This window comes from Staurois parvus, unplaced genomic scaffold (assembly GCF_062004578.1).
Source record: "Staurois parvus isolate SC_StPar_1 unplaced genomic scaffold, SC_StPar_1.0 ptg000299l, whole genome shotgun sequence".
Classification (NCBI taxonomy): Eukaryota; Metazoa; Chordata; class Amphibia; order Anura; family Ranidae; genus Staurois; species Staurois parvus.
This window is the reverse complement of record NW_028318095.1, coordinates 14,681,692-14,699,249: the sequence shown is the minus strand read 5'-3', so window position 1 is coordinate 14,699,249 and position 17,558 is coordinate 14,681,692. Positions and strand designations below refer to the sequence as shown.

The 17,558-nt window shown below is 49.1% G+C and overlaps 1 protein-coding gene across 2 annotated transcripts in view; it reads right to left on the bottom strand.

Moving 5' to 3' along the window:
- Positions 1-11,562, bottom strand: part of ST3GAL6 (ST3 beta-galactoside alpha-2,3-sialyltransferase 6) — a 221,127-nt gene extending 209,565 nt beyond the window's left edge. For both annotated transcript variants that reach the window (XM_089682948.1, XM_089682949.1), the window contains exon 1: positions 11,485-11,562. The gene's annotated coding sequence lies outside the window, so the exon portion shown is untranslated. The remainder of the gene's footprint in view (positions 1-11,484) is intronic.
- Between the last annotated feature and the right edge of the window lie 5,996 nt (positions 11,563-17,558).

Here is a 17,558-nt window from a genome sequence, read left to right as displayed (position 1 = left end):
GATAGGCATGTGGCATTGACATGAGTCTTTGTGCCTTGTAAAGCAAACATATAGCATTTTCTTGCAATGCATCTGTGTAGCGTGAATAGGGCATATAGAAAACAACTGTCTCTCCTTTCATAGATAACGGACAGGTTGTGAGCGAGCCCTTTACTGAAAGCCAAACCTTTTCAGTTCTGGACACGGAGGGGGGGGGGGGGGGGGTTGTATTTTCTACTATTCTATTTCCCTGCAATAGGCAATGAGAAGAAGTTTCCTCATCAGTAACATACATAAAAACATATAGCCAGCAGTAGTTGCAACCCTTTCCTGCACTATCCGAAAAGCTAAAGTGGAGTTCCACCTGAAAAAAATAAAAAAGTCAGCAGCTACAAAAACTGCAGCTCCCCCCTCTCCAAAGGTGCCAATCCTTCATGGGGATCGGGGCACAAAGCATTAAAGCGGAACTTCCCCTTTGGTGGAGCTACACTTTAAGCTACACTTTAGAGGTAATTTATCAACACTGGACCAGTCAGAATTTCCAGCAGCTGTGCATGACAACCAATCAACTTCTTTCATTTTAAAATTTACCTGAACAAACTAAAGATAAAAAAAAAGAAAAAAAGCTTCTAATTATTTTATTATGGCAAAGCTTCTGTGGTGCAGACATTCAATGAGTTATCAAAAATGTTCCAAATTGTCACAAAATAAAGCCATAATGTGGTACACATTCAAGAACTAGTAAGGACATGCAAGAGGAGAGCTAGTCCCCGATTTCACCAGCTGCCTCTATGCTGCTTTGCATAGATTATAAGAAGTTCAACTGGACAAGGGAACCCAAAAGGCCCAAGAGAAGTTACACAAAGATATTCTGATATATTAACCACTTAGACACCATGGGGCTTATTTACTAAGGGCTCGTTCACACTTGGCTGTTTTACCAACGCTTGCCAAACGCCCCTATAGCGTTTGGCAAGCGTTGGTCCGGCGTTTGTGGGGCGTTATTAACGCTCGGCAAACGCTCCGCAAACGCTGCATGCGCGGTTTAGCGGCGGTTGCTAGGCGTTTGCCGAGCGTTAATAACGCCCCACAAATGCCTATAATGCAGTTTGAGTGGTGTTACCGCTCCGCAAACGCCTCGCAACCGCGTCGCAACCGCACCGCAAACGCCGGCCGGGCGTTTGCGGAGCGGCACCATAGACGAGAATAGGAGGCTTCAAAGCCTCCTGACTCGACCAGAGGCGTCCGTTTTGCCGCGACGCAAACGCTCCCGTTAGAACAGCACCATGTGCTGTAATGTGCAGAATTGGCAGAGGCGTTTGGGAAGCGGTAAAAACGCTTCCCAAACGCCTCTCTGCCGCCTGCACACAAGGCTAGTGTGAACGTAGCCTAAAGCTGGAGAGTCCAAAATCAGACTCACTTCTGCATAGAAACCAATCAGCTTCCAGGTTTCATTGCCAAAGCTTCATTGAACAAGCTAAGGTTAAAAGCTGATTGGTTTCTATGCAGAAGGGAGTCTGATTTTGGACTCTCCAGCTTTAGTAAAAAGACCCCCATTTGTCTATTGCCATGTCCCTTCATGTGGTGCAGTACTTCTGAGAAGGTAACCAAAATTCAGTATAATTCTGAGAAGCATTCTGGGTATGAGAAAATAGAATAGCAAGAAAAGTGAAGACGAAAATAAGAGAAAAACCCCTCCCGATGCATAGATCTACAACTCACTAATCACACTCCATCCAGTTAGGACTATATAGGCCCCCGGGAACAGAGACCTGGATACTTTACTACAAGCAGAATCAGGAGCGCTGATCACAAGTCACTGACAGTACTTCCTGAGCAACTTCCTCTCTCTGCTTCCTATGCAATCAGTTACATTCAAAGCACTGTATGTGGGAGATATCAAAGATAAATTAGGAAAGGATAGATCCTTTTCTAAAGCTGCAATTTAGGTATGGCAATTTTTTCACTGGACCAATTTGTACAGCTTGGACCAATGTTAGTTTGTATGTGTCATGTCTACGGGAACCCTCTGGAAGCAGGAAATCACTGTAGTAAGTTGGCCATACATGGCTCACTTTTCTGTGTATTCAGACAGTGGACTGAACTGAACTGATTAAACTGACATAATTGAGGGGGATGGGGAATGCTCCCTGCTGTGCTATTGTATTTTTACATTGGGGGGCTCCTCCACTGTCATAATACACAGATCAGAGCTGCAGCAGCTGATCAGCAGATCCAGAGCTGCAGCAGATCCACTCAACAGAAGTCAAACGATACATGAACATCTGTTGAACAACAGGGGCCACACATGGATCAAAATGTGTCTGGTCTCTGCTGAACTGGCTGAATTTCAATCCATCTATGCCCACCTGTAGACACCACTACTCCAGTGATCTCCACTAGCTTCTCGTGGCTGCCCTGCTGCACTGAACACAGGAGGTCACTTGCACAGCATAGGCCCCATTCGGAAACACTTTGAATTTTCTCAAGGAATGAAAACTGACTGGACAAGGTGAAGAGGCGAGATAGTGACATCATGATATCCATCTCGTCCAATCAGAGATCACTTCACAAATTTACGAAATGTGTACTAGACCAAATGTTGTGCTGACTTAAAGTGGAACAAAGGGCAAAAAAAAAAAATCACAAAACTTGCATGCAGGCAGCTCTTTATTACGATGTCTTTTCTGCAATAGAAGAAACCTACCCGCCTACACACAAGTCTTCTATGGCTGGGATGACTGGGTCCTGCATGTTCACAGGAGTTGAATCATCTCGTACCAGTCAGCCAAGACAGTTGAAGACCAGAACCAGAGAGAAGATGCCAACTCACAGACATCAGACTGTTGGAGAGGAGGAAGTATTGTGATTTTAGTTCTGCTTCAAAGTATCATGGTTTTTTTTTATCAAATTCCCCTGTAATGACATGCATGTGGCACTCAGTCCTGTTCCAATATATCTTGTAGTTGCTAAGCAGTGTCTGACAGCTCACTCACTAACCCCCCCCCCCCCCCAACACCACCCACTTTCAGACCTCTCTACAAGCAAGAAGACAAAACACATTATGGGAACTGATTGACAGCATTCATCACTGGCAGCAGGTACACGCTGAAGACAAGCGCCGCCATTCTGCACAGCGCAGAGAGGTGTCAGCTTCATTTATTATACAACCACTGACTGTTCATTCACAACAGTAAGAGATAGTCAGCTCTGCGGAGCTGTGTGAGCTATTTGCCCCTGCAGTGGATGTTTACTATCAACTGGCATCACACAGCCCTGCAGCACCGACTGATTGTTTACTACTGATAATGTGAAAAAACAGCACTTGCAGGGCTGGGTGATCTATCTACTGGGGCTGTGTATGCCTACCATCATCCCGAAGATCTTTCACATAGCCCCCGCCAAACGCTGACTGATGGTTGGCTAGGGCTATGCTGTAGCTCCCCGTAGGAAAACCCATTAATTGGGCTTCAGCCTAGGGTGTAGCTACAGAACAAAACAAACAGAAAAGTAAAGAAAGTTCATTTTAAACCACTGCATAGATCTTAACAAGCCCAAGTGTAATGTATACTGTGTCCCCTTGGGGATTCAGCAGGGATTTTTACTTACTGGTGATAATTTTCTTTAACAGAACTCAGGTTGCAGCATATGAGCCTAGTGGATTATACAGCTACCCCCCCCCCCAATCTGATATTCCCCATGCCCAGGGGATGACAATGCAGTCCTACCAGCTGCCTGTGTCTACATGGATGTCTCACAAGTGGACAGAAACCTATGTCATAATGTTCTGGCGCACATCACTATTTTGGTGTAAAAAAGAAAAAAAAAAAAGAAAAGCAGGACTCAATCTCCAGCGCTACCCCCCAACCCCAGATTCATCGGTTTCCCAATGCAGGTGCCTCTTTTGAGTTGAATGACACAAATAATATATATATATATATATCACAAATTTAAAAAAATCTAATTTCATTTACATTGTGACGATTGTGCAATCAACCTGTGAAACGACTGTGCCAAAAAAAAAAAAAAAACATCTCTACAATCAACTCAGTGAAAGAACAAGTAAGCAGATCAGAGAAATTGTAAGATAAATGTAGATATTATAACATAAGTCCAAGAGTACAAAGTATCTTAGTTTACTTTCCAAGCTTCACCAATGTGCAAAAAAATGTTGTACTTGCGGTGTGGCCCTTTGCCGGACCCAGCAGTCAGTAGGGAAAGCAATAATTTGTAAGGAGGCTTTAATGACATTGAACTGTCAGTCTCATGTAGCAGGTCCCCTCTCTATGACTCCTGTAGTGTCTACTCAATCTCTAAGCACCCATGTTGCATGTCTGCAGTTCCTGATCATCTCCTGTACCAAGTCTGAAGTCTCTGACAGTCTTCAATTGTATACTGAACATTATGTGCAGCTCTTTAGAGCTGTCAGGGGCCAACCACTGCTGTAAATGCTCATGAATCTTCACCACAATGTGCTCCAAAACCGTTATCTGTTCAAGACACAACAATGTGCAGAGAGCTCAACAGAACAAAATGATGTCTATGGATGCATACAAACCACAGTATGAAAATACGGTAACTAGAAGATGCCCATCTAAGTTTTTTTTTTTTTTCATTTTCGATACTCCCCTGCAGACACTACTCACTACGGAAGGGAGTTCCCTATCCTTACCGCTCTAACAGTAAAGAACCTCTTACGCAGTTTAAGGTTAAACCACTTCTCGTCCAAGTTCGTTGAGCGGCTGTGTCCTGCTAAGCTCCCTGAAACTGAATAGTTTTTTTTTTCTTATGCTGGAATCACCATTGAGGTATTTGTATATCACTATGGTGCATTTAGTGCCGTTGCCCTCTACTTTTCATTTGTAACCAACTTCCCCAGGTCATCTTTTCTTGGGCCAATGTACTCTGACCTTGCTTTCTTACGATTTTATTTTTAATATTTTGAGGGAGTTTTTTTTACTCTCTCCATGTGTCTCCCGTGGTCTATTCTATCTGCTCTGAATGCAACTTTGTAGTGTTGGAATGCTGAAAATGACCCCTCGGTCTAATATTTTTTAAAGGCCATTTTTTTTCTCTTTCATATGCCACCCAGGTTTCACCTTGGCTTTTTTATATTTGTCCATTAGAATACACTGGCTGCTACTATTATTTAATATGCTCTTAAAGTACTGCCATTTTTCCTCAGCATTCAATGTTTCTAGAATTTTATCATGTAGTATGGAGTGCAATTTACAAATGTTTTTGAAATTAAATGTTCCTGCACTACCCTTATCCCTCCCTTTCCTATGATTTACACTGAATGTAATTGCTCTGTGATCGCTGTTTCCTATAGGGATGCACCAATATATTTGCGGCCGAAAATGGTGTTATAGGTATTTTGCCAATAGGAAAAAAGGTGCCGATACATGCCAAGTTGCGTCTCATTGACCTTCATGCAAAAACGCCCTCTAGTGACTTCCATGCAAAATCTCATGGACTTTCATGCAAAGTTGCGTCTCATAGACTTTCATGCAAAAATGCCCCTTAGATGCTTCAATGCAAAATTGCCAGCCACATAAATTACATTTTTTTTTAAATTTAAAAACTGTCCTGAATTTTAGGTTTCTGCACAAGAATTTTTATTTCGGTACACTTGTTTCCTAAGTTATCCCTTATTTCCACCATAGATAAAACTTTTTTTTTCATTTTGGATAGAGTAAGGGAGGGTTATAACCCATGGATTTTTTTTTTTCACCATCTATATCCCATTTAGATTTACCTTCACTTCCTGTCCCATAGCCAAACAGGAAGTGATAGGAAACCCCTGCAAATTAAGAGATTTCCTTGGGGACCTCCAGTTCACCAGAACTAGTTTCCCCTCTATTACTGTTCTAGGAACAACTCAAAATCTGGGATTTTATTTTACTTTCACTAATAATGGTAAACAGAACAAATAGAGAGGGTAAATCTCCTTTAAGCTCCGCTTATCTGCCTCCTCCCCCCCGCTGCCACTTTTGGCACCTATGGGGGGGGGGGGGCAGGTACCTGGTTTCGACAGGTACCCACTCCCACTTCTGGCTCAGTTGGCCACGGCAAAATGAGCTGGAGGTTTGGCCCCCCACGTCCGCCCGCACCCCTCTGGGACATTTCACAGGTCCCAGAGCACTGCAGCCTACAGTATTTGTAGCTGCTGACTTTAAATTTTTGGGAGGAGGGGCCATAACGCCTCTACCGAGGCCTCACCTTGCCCACACATGATAATACCACTAACAGTTGACCGTGGAATATTTAGTAGCAAGGAAATTCCATGGATGGACTTATTGCACAGGTGGCAATGCTTGAAGTCACTGAGCTCCTGAGAGCGACCCATTCTTTCACAAATGTTTGCATTAGCAGTCTGCATGCCTAGGTGCTTGACTGTATACATCTGTGGCCATGGAGGTGATTGGAACACCTGAATCCAATGATTTGGAGGAGTGTCCCAATACTTTTAGCAATATAGTGTATGTTTCAGGTCCACACCTTGAGGTGAGCGCAGTGGAGGAAGATATAGATTGGAATCACGCAGATTGGATTGGAATATTTATGGACTATTATCACAAGAGCTGAAGAATCTCTATTCACATTTCTTTGTTTATATCATTAGTCACAGATATTGATGTTTTATTATATGTCTATGATATATACACTTATGTCTGAGTTCACGTGGTATAAGTGAGTTTGATACACCCAGGGAGCGATGCATATCTATTGTTAATTAACTTTTATACCACGTGATTCATTGCAGTACTTTTTAAAAAGTAGTGCATACGCTACTTATGTGAATCTCATGTGGATTGAACAGGAACACACAGTGCGTTCATGTGCAATTCATGCGCAGGCATAGTGTGAACCAGGCCTAAAAGCAAGCAAAATTTTCAAACAATATCCATCCACTCACTGAAGTTACAAAGCATTTTCGTATGAACTTTGTATGTGTAGTCTTCAATTAGGGTAGGTTCACACCTATGTGTTTTGCAGTGTGTTTTCAGATCTTCGGCACTACAGTCCATTTACAGGATAACTTCACCATTATAAAAAAAAATATATTATAATAAATGCGGGTAAAAAAATAAAATAAAATGTGCATTTATTTTTTTTAATTTTTTTACTAGGATCCTGCAAAGCATTGCAGGCTGCTAGCAGATCTCAGGTGCAATGCATGGCTTCTGCAGAATGTCAGTGTAAGCTTTCTGCTCATACCTCATACTGGCAGGCAGTTAGGATCAATTCACACTGACTTGTGCTAAAATGTATGGAAAATGCATGTATATTTCCGTCCATTTTAACGCTCGCTGACATCCATTTACATAAATTTTGACATCTGTGAACATGCCTGCACAGCATTGTGGTGCAAATAGAACACAAAGGAAACTATTGTTTTTCAGACTTCCTGTTGATCTACTTTTTACAGTTGCTCTAAAACACAGATCAATGCACTGGTGTGAATTGGCCCTTACAAAATGATAGGAAAACTCAATGAACTACTTAAAGTGCTCACCTGTGCCCTGCTAGTTCATTGAGAACTACAACCCAACAGCCGCAAAGGCTGTCAATACTTGTTATTGACTTGTGGGCGGAGAACTCTTCCCATATAGTGACAGCAGGTATAGGGACAAGAACCCTGGATCGCTGTCACAGGAAGAGGCGAATCGGGGAGCGGGAACATGTTACATGTTCCACCCTCTAAAACAGGTAGGAAATGTAACATGCTCCCAAAGGTAAACGTCTCCTTTAAAGTCAGACTAAGCTCCCTTGGTTGAAGTTTCCCTATAGGTAAGCCTATAGTAAGGCGTACATCTAGGTATGGTAAATATCTCCTAAACGTGCACCATTCAGGAGATATTCACTCAGCAGCAGCCAGTGTCGTCATACCTGTGTCGTTCCTTCAGAGCCCTGTGCCGTAAAGAGCGACTCCAGCACACATGCGTGAGAGTGACGTCATTGCGGCTCAACCATTCATAAGGTCAAAGCCCACGACCCCAGAAGGAAGACCGGGTGAAGATGGAGGCACCTATAGAAGTTATAGTTTGCCACTGGAGGGCTTTGTTTACAGGTAAGTTTGTCATAATGTGCTAGTATGTGGTGCGTACTAGCACAATGTGACTTAAATTGCCCGGGGCCCAATATTTTTTTTTTTTTTGGATGTGGTTTACTACAGCTTTAACATGATTTCCTATGGGTCAAGTTCACATCCACCAGTGCATTTTTTGAAGGGGGTCAGGGAGTGTTTTCCTGCATAGACCAGTGTTTCTCAAACTTTTTTCAGTGAAGGCACCCTTTAACCGCCTCCCGCCCATCATATAAGGCAATGACGGGCGCAAGACAGTTCTCTCGTTCTGGGAGGATGTCATATGACGTCCTCCCACTCTAACCGCGCATGCGCGGCTCCAGGAGCACACAGCGTGGCGATCGGTGGTGCGCTGTGTCCCTCGGATAAGGCGGATCACAGATCAATGGAAAAAGCCGAAAATGTCGGCTCAGTCATGTGATCAGCTGTGTCCAATCACAGCTGATCGCATGTAAATAGGGAAATGCTGGTTATCGGCATTTCTCTCCTCTCCAGCTGTCACACTGACAGCTCGAGAGGAGAGCCGGTACTCGGCATTCCTCAGAGGGGACATGTACACTGATCATCAGGGCACTGATGATCAGTGCAGCCCTAGCAGTGCCACCTGCCAGTGCCCATCAATGCCACCTGCCAGTGCCCACCAGTGCACATCAATGCCACATATCAGTGCCCATCTGAGCTGCCTTTCAGTGTCACCTATCAGTGCCACCTATCAATGCCAGTCAGTGCCACTTATCAGTGCTGCCAGTCAGTGCCACCTATCAGTGCCGCCTGTCAGTGCTGCCTTTCAATGCCCATCAGTGCACCTACTAGTGGCTCCTCATCAGTGCCCATCAGTGCCACCTATCAGTACCCATCAGTGCAGCCTATCAGTGCCCATCACTGCAGCCTCATTATGGCTAGAAGGTCATTATGGTGCACAATGAAAACCTGTGGCTTTGTGTAACTAAAAGGCAGGATTGTTCCACCCTCTGGCTTGTATACATGTTTTAGGAAATTTTTAAACATTTTGCCAAGGCACCCCTGAAGAAACCTCAAGGCCCCCTGGTTGAAAAAGGCTGGCATAGACTTCGATGGAAATGCATCAAAATGCATGTAAATGGATGTTTTGGCGCTCTTTCCTGTATGACAACAAACACTCTTCTACCATCCCAAAAATGCACAATACAAAACACATGTGAAAAATGCAAACTGTGCAACAAACACACCAGATAAACACATCAACCTGCATGGGTGTGAACCTGTCCTCTGTGGATTACCAGCATCAACCTCAAAAAATCATCGGGACTTCCAAAATGACTCAGCAAGACAGCAGTGTCCCCGCTCATGTAGCCTGTACCCAACTGGTCCTTCATGTCACTGGGACCTTGTCTGTCCCCTCACATCCCCATCGCTGCCCATCACTGGCCTGTCTGTCCCCTATAATACCTGACACTTGTCCTGGCCCCTAGGTCACCAACTCCATGCCTGGCCCCTGTTTATCCCCTCACATCCCGTCTGTCCCCAACCCATGCCTGTTCCCTCAGATCCCTAACCCCATGGCTGGCCCTCCTTATGTCTGCCCTTAGTCCTGTCCCCTGGCTGTCCCTCACATCACCTGCCTGTCCCCTCAGATCCCCAACCCAATGACTGGCCCTCCTCGTGTCTGCCCCTTGCCCTGGCCCCTGCCTGTCCCTCACATCACCTGCCTGTCCCGTCAGGTCACCAACCCATGCCTGGCCCCTGTCCTGTTGTCCCCTTAGGTCACTGGCTTCTCTCTGTACCCATTACACCTATCTCCCTCAGCCCTTCATATCCCCAGCCCTACCTGGCCCTCCCCATGTCTGGCCCCTGCCTCGTTGTCCCCTCACATCACTGGCCCTTGCCTGTCCACTCAGGTCACTGAGCTCTCTCTGTCCTCAGCCCTGCCTGTACCCCCCTTAGGTCACTGAGCTCTCTTTGTCCTCAGCCCTGTCTGTACCCCCCTTAGGTCACTGAGCTCTCTTTGTCCTCAGCCCTGCCTGTACCCCCCTTAGGTCACTGAGCTCTCTCTTTCCTCAGCCCTGCCTGTACCCCCCTTAGGTCACTGAGCTCTCAGTCCTCAGCCCTGCCTGTCCCCCCTTAGGTCACTGAGCCCTCTGTCCTCAGCCCTGCCTGTACCCCCCCCCCCTTAGGTCACTGAGCTCTCTCTGTCCTCATCCCTGCCTGAGGTCACTGAGCTCTCTGTCCTCAGCCCTGCCTGTCCCCTCAGGTCACTGAGCTCTCTGTCCTCAGCCCTGCCTGTCCCCTCAGGTCACTGAGCTCTCTCTGTCCTCAGCCCTGCTGTGCCCTCAGGTCACTGAGCTCTCTCTGTCCTCAGCCCTGCTGTGCCCTCAGGTCACTGAGCTCTCTGTCCTCAGCCCAGCCTGCCGCCCTCAGGTCACTGAGCTCTCGCTGTCCTCAGCCCTGCCTGTCCCCCCCCTAGGTCACTGAGCTCTCTCTGTCCTCAGCCCTGCTGTGCCCTCAGGTCACTGAGCTCTCTGTCCTCAGCCCAGCCTGCCGCCCTCAGGTCACTGAGCTCTCTCTGTCCTCAGCCCTGCCTGTCCCCTCAGGTCACTGAGCTCTCTGTCCTCAGCCCAGCCTGCCGCCCTCAGGTCACTGAGCTCTCTCTGTCCTCAGCCCTGCCTGTCCCCTCAGGTCACTGAGCTCTCTGTCCTCAGCCCAGCCTGCCGCCCTCAGGTCACTGAGCTCTCTCTGTCCTCAGCCCTGCCTGTCCCCTCAGGTCACTGAGCTCTCTCTGTCCCCAGCCCTGCCTGTCCCCTCAGGTCACTAAGCTCTCTCTGTCCTCAGCCCAGCCTGTCCCCCCCCCTAGGTCACTGAGCTCTCTCTGTCCTCAGCCCAGCCTGTCCCCTCAGGTCACTGAGCTCTCTCTGTCCCCAGCCCAGCCTGTCCCCTCAGGTCACTGAGCTCTCTCTGTCCCCAGCCCAGCCTGCCGCCCTCAGGTCACTGAGCTCTCTGTCCCCAGCCCAGCCTGTCCCCTCAGGTCACTGAGCTCTCTCTGTCCCCAGCCCAGCCTGTCCCCTCAGGTCACTGAGCTCTCTCTGTCCCCAGCCCAGCCTGTCCCCTCAGGTCACTGAGCTCTCTCAGTCCTCAGCCCTGCCTGTCCCCATTCCCCCCCACTCAGGTCAGCGACCCCTGTCCTCCCCCCATCTCTCGGTGTATCCGGTAGAAGTCCCCCCGGGACACAAAGGACTCGGAGCCCCCTCCTCCGGTCCTCACTTTTCTCACACAGGTTACGTCACGTCCCCGGGACTCCCCTCCGCCGGACACGGCTCCCCCTGGAGGAGGCGAGACCTCCGTCCGCCCTGAGCCCCGCACACCACACCGGGCGAAGGGACATGAGAGCGAACCAGCACAGGACCCGGGGCCCAACATCCAGCCACACACATCGTACTCACTCCGGACTCCGCTCCCTGCTGGTCCTGAACACCACAGTCCGCTATGAGGGGGAGGGGAGAAGGAGGGGGAGGGACGCCGCCTGGAGGGGGAGACAGGACAAGGGGGGCTGTGCCAGAGACACGTCACACCACCCCCCAGCGATGGGGGACACCTACAGCCCTGTATAAGATGTGTGTACCCGCGTACAGAAGTTCTACAACTTCCCCCCTGTAGTCACTTCCCCCCATCCCATGTCTGCTGAGTTATTATTCAGGGTTTGTATGGCGCCAACAGCCTGCACAGCGCTGTACAATATAAAGGGAGACAATACAAGAGGGTCCTGATCATCAGAGCTTACAATCTAATACCCAGCCAGTTCAGTGGTGTCTGTGGTATTCCAGCCCTCTCCACACCAGCTCCCCCACCGCCATCCTCTGCCCGCTCTATGCCCAGGGTGGTGTGCATTGGGGGTTTGTTTTTCATTTTGGATGGAGTACGGGAGGGTTCTAACCCCTGACTGGGTTTTTTACCATCTGTGTCCCATTGAGGAGATTTCCTATCACTTCCTCTCCCTCAGTCAAAACAGGAAGTGAGAGGAAGTCCCTCCAAAGTGCCGGAATCCTGGGTTGTCACCAGAACTAGTGTCCCCATTGGAAGATTTTCTGTTCTGGGGCTGGGCCACCAAACGGCCATAAATTCACAGTTTGTCAAAATCAGTAATTTGTACAACTACGTTCCAGATATGTTCTGTCCATATAAATCGGCTTTTCTCAGGCGGAGTACTGGCACCTCCGCCAACAGACACTGCGAGCGACTTGGGATTCGTTTGCAACAGAAGTATGGCAGGCAGCGGCCATGGAGTAAGCAGGCGGTCACATTTGCCAATAATATTGCTCTAGTCCCAGCTGCTGCCCTGAGACAGTCCTGGCAGAGCGACATCTGTCCTCCATCTCTCTGTATCCCTCCCTGCCTGGGTGGAACCCAGGGCTGACCTGGCAACAGCTATTGAACCCTGTGCCCACCCTGCAGCTGGTACGCTCCACTCTGCACTCTTCTCCTGGAGTAAGCTGTAGCTGCTCTCCTCTGCAGCAGCATGTCTTCATATGTTACTGTCAAGGAGGGGGATTTGGGGGTTGGAAGGAGAGCATCGTACTGGGGGAGGGGGGGCAATTTGGTGGGAAAGGGGGTGTCATGTTTGGTTGTGAATGTGAAGTGGCCAGTGATATCTACACTCTGTATGTAGTGCACACCAGAGCTCTCTACATAGCACACTCTGGGACTCTACACTCTGTACATAGCGCTGCACTATGTGCAGAAAACAGGGTTCAGGAGTGCAGTGCATACAGAGTTCAGGCGTATGCTATTAGCACATTCTAGATGTAGTGCACTTCTGAACCCTGCACTCTGTACATAGCACACTCCTGAACCCTGTAGTCTGTACATAGCACACTCCTGAACCCTGTAGTCTGTATGCAGTGCACGTATGACCCTGCACTCTGTATATAGAGTGCTCCTGACCCTGCACTCTGCATGTAGCTCCTTTTGAAGCTTGCAATCAGTATGTAGCTCACTCAACCCTGCACTCTGTGTGTTGCTCACTCCTGAACCCTGCAGTCTGTACATAGCACACTCCTGAACCCTGTTCTCTGTGTGCAGCGCACTTCTGAACCCTGCACTCTGTAAATAGAACACTCCTGAACTCTGCAATCTGTATGTAGCTCACTCCAGAACCCTGCACTCTGTATGTAGCACACTCCTGATCCCTTTACTGTGTTCATAGCTCATTCCTGAACCCTGCACTCAGTATGTAGCTCACTCAACCCTGCACTCTATATGTTGCTCACCCCTGAACACTGAACTTTGTACGTAGCACACTCCTGAATCCTGTAATCTGTATGTAGCGCACTTCACTCCTGAACCCTGCACTTTGTATGTGGCAAACTTCACTCCTGAACCTTGCACTCTGTACGTAGAGCACTCCTGAACCCTGCAATCTGTATGTATCTCACTTCTGAACTCTGCACTCTGTATATAGCACCCTCCTGAACCCTGTACTCTGTATGCAGCTCACGCCTGAACCCTGCACTCTGTTCATAGCTCACTCCTGAACCCTGTTCTCTGTGTGCAGCGCACTTCTAAACCCTGTTCTCTGTGTGCAGCGCACTTCTGAACCTTGCACTCTGTACATAGAACACTCCTGAACTCCGCAATCTGTATGTAGCTCACTCCAGAACCCTGCACTCTGTATGTAGCACACTCCTGATCCCTGCACTGTGTTCGTAGCTCATTCCTGAACCCTGCACTGTGTTCGTATCTCATTCCTGAACCCTGTACTCAGTATGTAGCTTACTCAACCCTGCACTCTATATGTTGCTCACTCCTGAACACTGAACTTTGTACGTAGCACACTCCTGAATCCTGTACTCTGTATGTAGCGCACTTCACTCCTGAACCCTGCACTTTGTATGTGGCAAACTCCACTTCTGAACCTTGCACTTTGTACATAGAGCACTCCTGAACCCTGCACTCTGTATGTATCTCACTTCTGAACTCTGCACTCTGTACATAGTACCCTCCTGAACCCTGTACTCTGTATGCAGCTCACGCCTGAACCCTGCACTCTGTTCGTAGCTCACTCCCGAACCCTGCACTCGGTATGTAGCTCACTCAACCCTTCACTCTGTATGTTGCTCACTCCTGAACCCTGCACTTTGCATGTGGCACACTCCACTCCTAAACCCCGCACTCTGTACATAGCACACTCCTGAACCCTGTAGTCTGTATGCAGAGCACTTCACTCGTGAACCCTGCACTCTGTACATAGCACACTCCTGAATCCTGATCTCTGTATGTAGCACACTTCACTCCTGAACCCTGCACTTTGTATGTTGCTGTCACGGTGTGCCTGCTCCTCCATAGGAATCCCTCCACCCCCCTCCTGGTGCCTGTGTCCACTCACACCCCCCCTTCTCATCCTGTAGTGGCCTTTGAAGTTGAGCCGCACAGAATGAAAAGTGTCAGGTCTCCCCCCTGCCGCTGTCACTTCTGCGCTGGATGGGAGGAAGATGACCCCCTGTGGCAGCATTCACAGCCATACAGGCCGGAGAGGGGTGACCTCCTGCCGGGAGATTCTGGAGCAGGGCCACCCCCCGGCGGGTGCAGCGCGCGCACGAGGTTTCCTGCGCCAGAGACAAAGGCTGCGCTCTCGAGAGTGCGGCCCGTGTCAAGTGGGCGTGCCTCGCTGCCCCGGCAACCCGACGCTGAGCCGGCCGTTGCCGGGGCAACCGGGAAGTGTCCTGCGCCAGTTTAAGAAGGCCGGCACAGGACCTTGGTGGGTGGGTGCGTGTGTGCTCGATCCCCGCTTGGGACAGGGTGCTGTGCGGGGTCTGCGCTGAGGCCAGACCCCACAGCCAAGACCCTGCTGAGCCCCTGCAAGCCTGCTGTGTCCCTACCTGCAAGCCTGCTGTGTCCCTACCAGTTGAAGCCTGCTGTGTCCCTACCTGCAAGCCTGCTGTGTCCCTACCTCCTGAAGCCTGCTGTGTCCCTACCTGCTGAAGCCTCCTGTGTCCCTACCTGCTGAAGCCTGCTGTGTCCCTACCTGCGGAAGCCTGCTGGGTCCCTGTCTGCTGGTCGCTGGTCGTCCCTGGAACGCCGAGTGCCGTGAGGTTCCCTGTCTTCTGATTGCTGGTCTTCCCTGGAATACCGAGTGCCGTGAGGTTCCCTGTCTGCTGATCGCTGGTCGTCCCTGGAACGCCGAGTGCCGTGAGGTTCCCTGTCTGCTGATCGCTGGTCGTCCCTGGAACACCGAGTGCCGTGAGGTTCCCTGTCTGCTGATCGCTGGTCGTCCCTGGAACGCCGAGTGCCATGAGGCTCATAGCTGTCCGTTGCTGAGTGTCCCTACAAGCCACCTGCTACTGAGTGTCTGCAAGCCGCCTCCCGTGAGTGTCCCTACAAGCCGCCTGCTGCTGAGTGTCTGCAAGCCGCCTCCCGTGAGTGTCCCTACAAGCCGCCTGCCGTGAGTGTCCCTACAAGCCGCAGGTTGCGGAGTGCCCTGGACTGCCCCTATGGTGGGCCCAGATTACCCTTGCCTGAACTGCCCCTATTGTGTACCCAGACTACTGCTACCTGGACTGCCCCCCTGAGTGCTCGGGCCATCGCTACCTAGAGTGCCCTATCGTGGGCCGGATTACAATTATGTTGGGCTCCTCCCCTCTCTTCCATAGTTAAATAAAGCTTTGTGTGTTTACCATCTTCTTTGTGTGTTCTGTCCTGCCTACGCTTCCGTCACAGTTGCACACTCCACTTCTGAACCTTGCACTCTGTACATAGAGCACTCCTGAACCCTGCACTCTATATGTAGCTCAGTCCTGAACCCTGCACTCTGCACATAGAACACTTTTGAACCCTGTAGTCTGTATGCAGCGCACTTCTGAACTCTGCACTCTATACATAGAGCACTCCTGAACCCGTCACTCTGCACATAGCACACTCCTGAACCCTCCACTCTGTACGAAGAACCCTTCTGAACCCTCTACTCTGTATGCAGCGCACGCCTGAACCCTGCACTCTGTACATAGCACACTCCTAAACCCTGTACTCTGTACATAGTGCACTCCCGGTCCCTGCACTGTGTTCGTAGCTCACTTTGGAGCCCACTGCTCTGTACATAGCACCCTCCTGAACCCTGTACTCTGTATGTAGAGCACTTCACTCCTAAACCATGCACTTTGTATGTAGCACACTCCACTCCTGAACCCTGCACTCTCTACATTGCATACTCCTGAACCTTGTAGTCTGTACGTAGCATACTCCTAAACCCTGTAGTCTGTATGCAGCATTCTTCTGAACCCTGCACTCTGTATATAGAGTACTCCTGAACCCTGCACTCTGCATGTAGCTCACTCCTGAATCCTGCACTCGGTATGTAGCTCACTCAACCTTACACTCTGTATGTTGATCACTCATGAACCCTGCACTCTGTATGTTGCACACTCCTGGAACCTGTACTCTGTGTTCAGCGCACATCTGAACCCTGCACTCTGTACATAGAACACTCCTGAACCCTGTACTCTGTATGTAGCTCACTCCAGAACCCTGCACTCTGTATGTAGCACACTCCTGATCCCAGCACTCTGTACATAGCACCCTCCTGAACCCTGTACTCTGCAGCTCACGCCTGAACCCTGCACTCTGTACGTAGTACACTCCTGAACCCTGCACTCTGTATGTTGCTCACTCCTGAACCCTGCACTCTGTACATAGCACACTCCTGAACCCTGCACTTTGTATGCTGCACACTCCACTCCTCAACCCTGCACTCTGTACATAACACACTCCTGTACCCTGTAGTCTGTATGCAGAGCACTTCACTCCTGAACCCTTCACTTTGTATGTAGCACACTCCACTTCTGAACCTTTCACTCTGTACACAGAGCACTCCTGAACCCTGCACTATGTATCTAGTGCACTCCTGAACCCTGCACTCTGTATGTAGCACACTCCTGAACCCTGCACTCTGTATCTAGTGCACTCCTGAACCCTGCACTGTGTACGTAGCACACTCCTGAACCTTGTACTCTATACATAGTACATTTCTGAACTCTGAACAACTTAAAAAAAAATCATAAATAGCGAATATCTCCTAAACAGCGCACGTTTAGGAGATATTCATTTCACTTACAGGTAAGCTTTATTATAAGCTTACCTGTAGGTAAAAAATGAAAGAGTGGTGTGGCAGCGCGGTACCCTGCCACGGTCGAAATCGAGCTTATAACCTTGGATTCTCAACCAGGCAGGTTGAGGGACTCCAGAGGGTTTATGTAATGCAGAGGAAACTGGCTTTTCAGTTTCTTCATTTATTCATAAAGTCCTTTTTGGGATCTGGACCCTGGAGATTTCTAAGTTATCTGGGAGGGATGAAATCTCCAATCCGGGGTCCGTGTTTTCAGAATCTCCAGCACAATGATTGCACATGTGTGTGCAGGCCTTTTCATAGAGGTCTAAGCATGATTCTGGGCTCCACCCCGGCAGACAGGAGGTCACTGCCTTGAAGTCAGGTGGGCTTCACCTAGGAGAGGTGGAAGCCAGAGCAGCT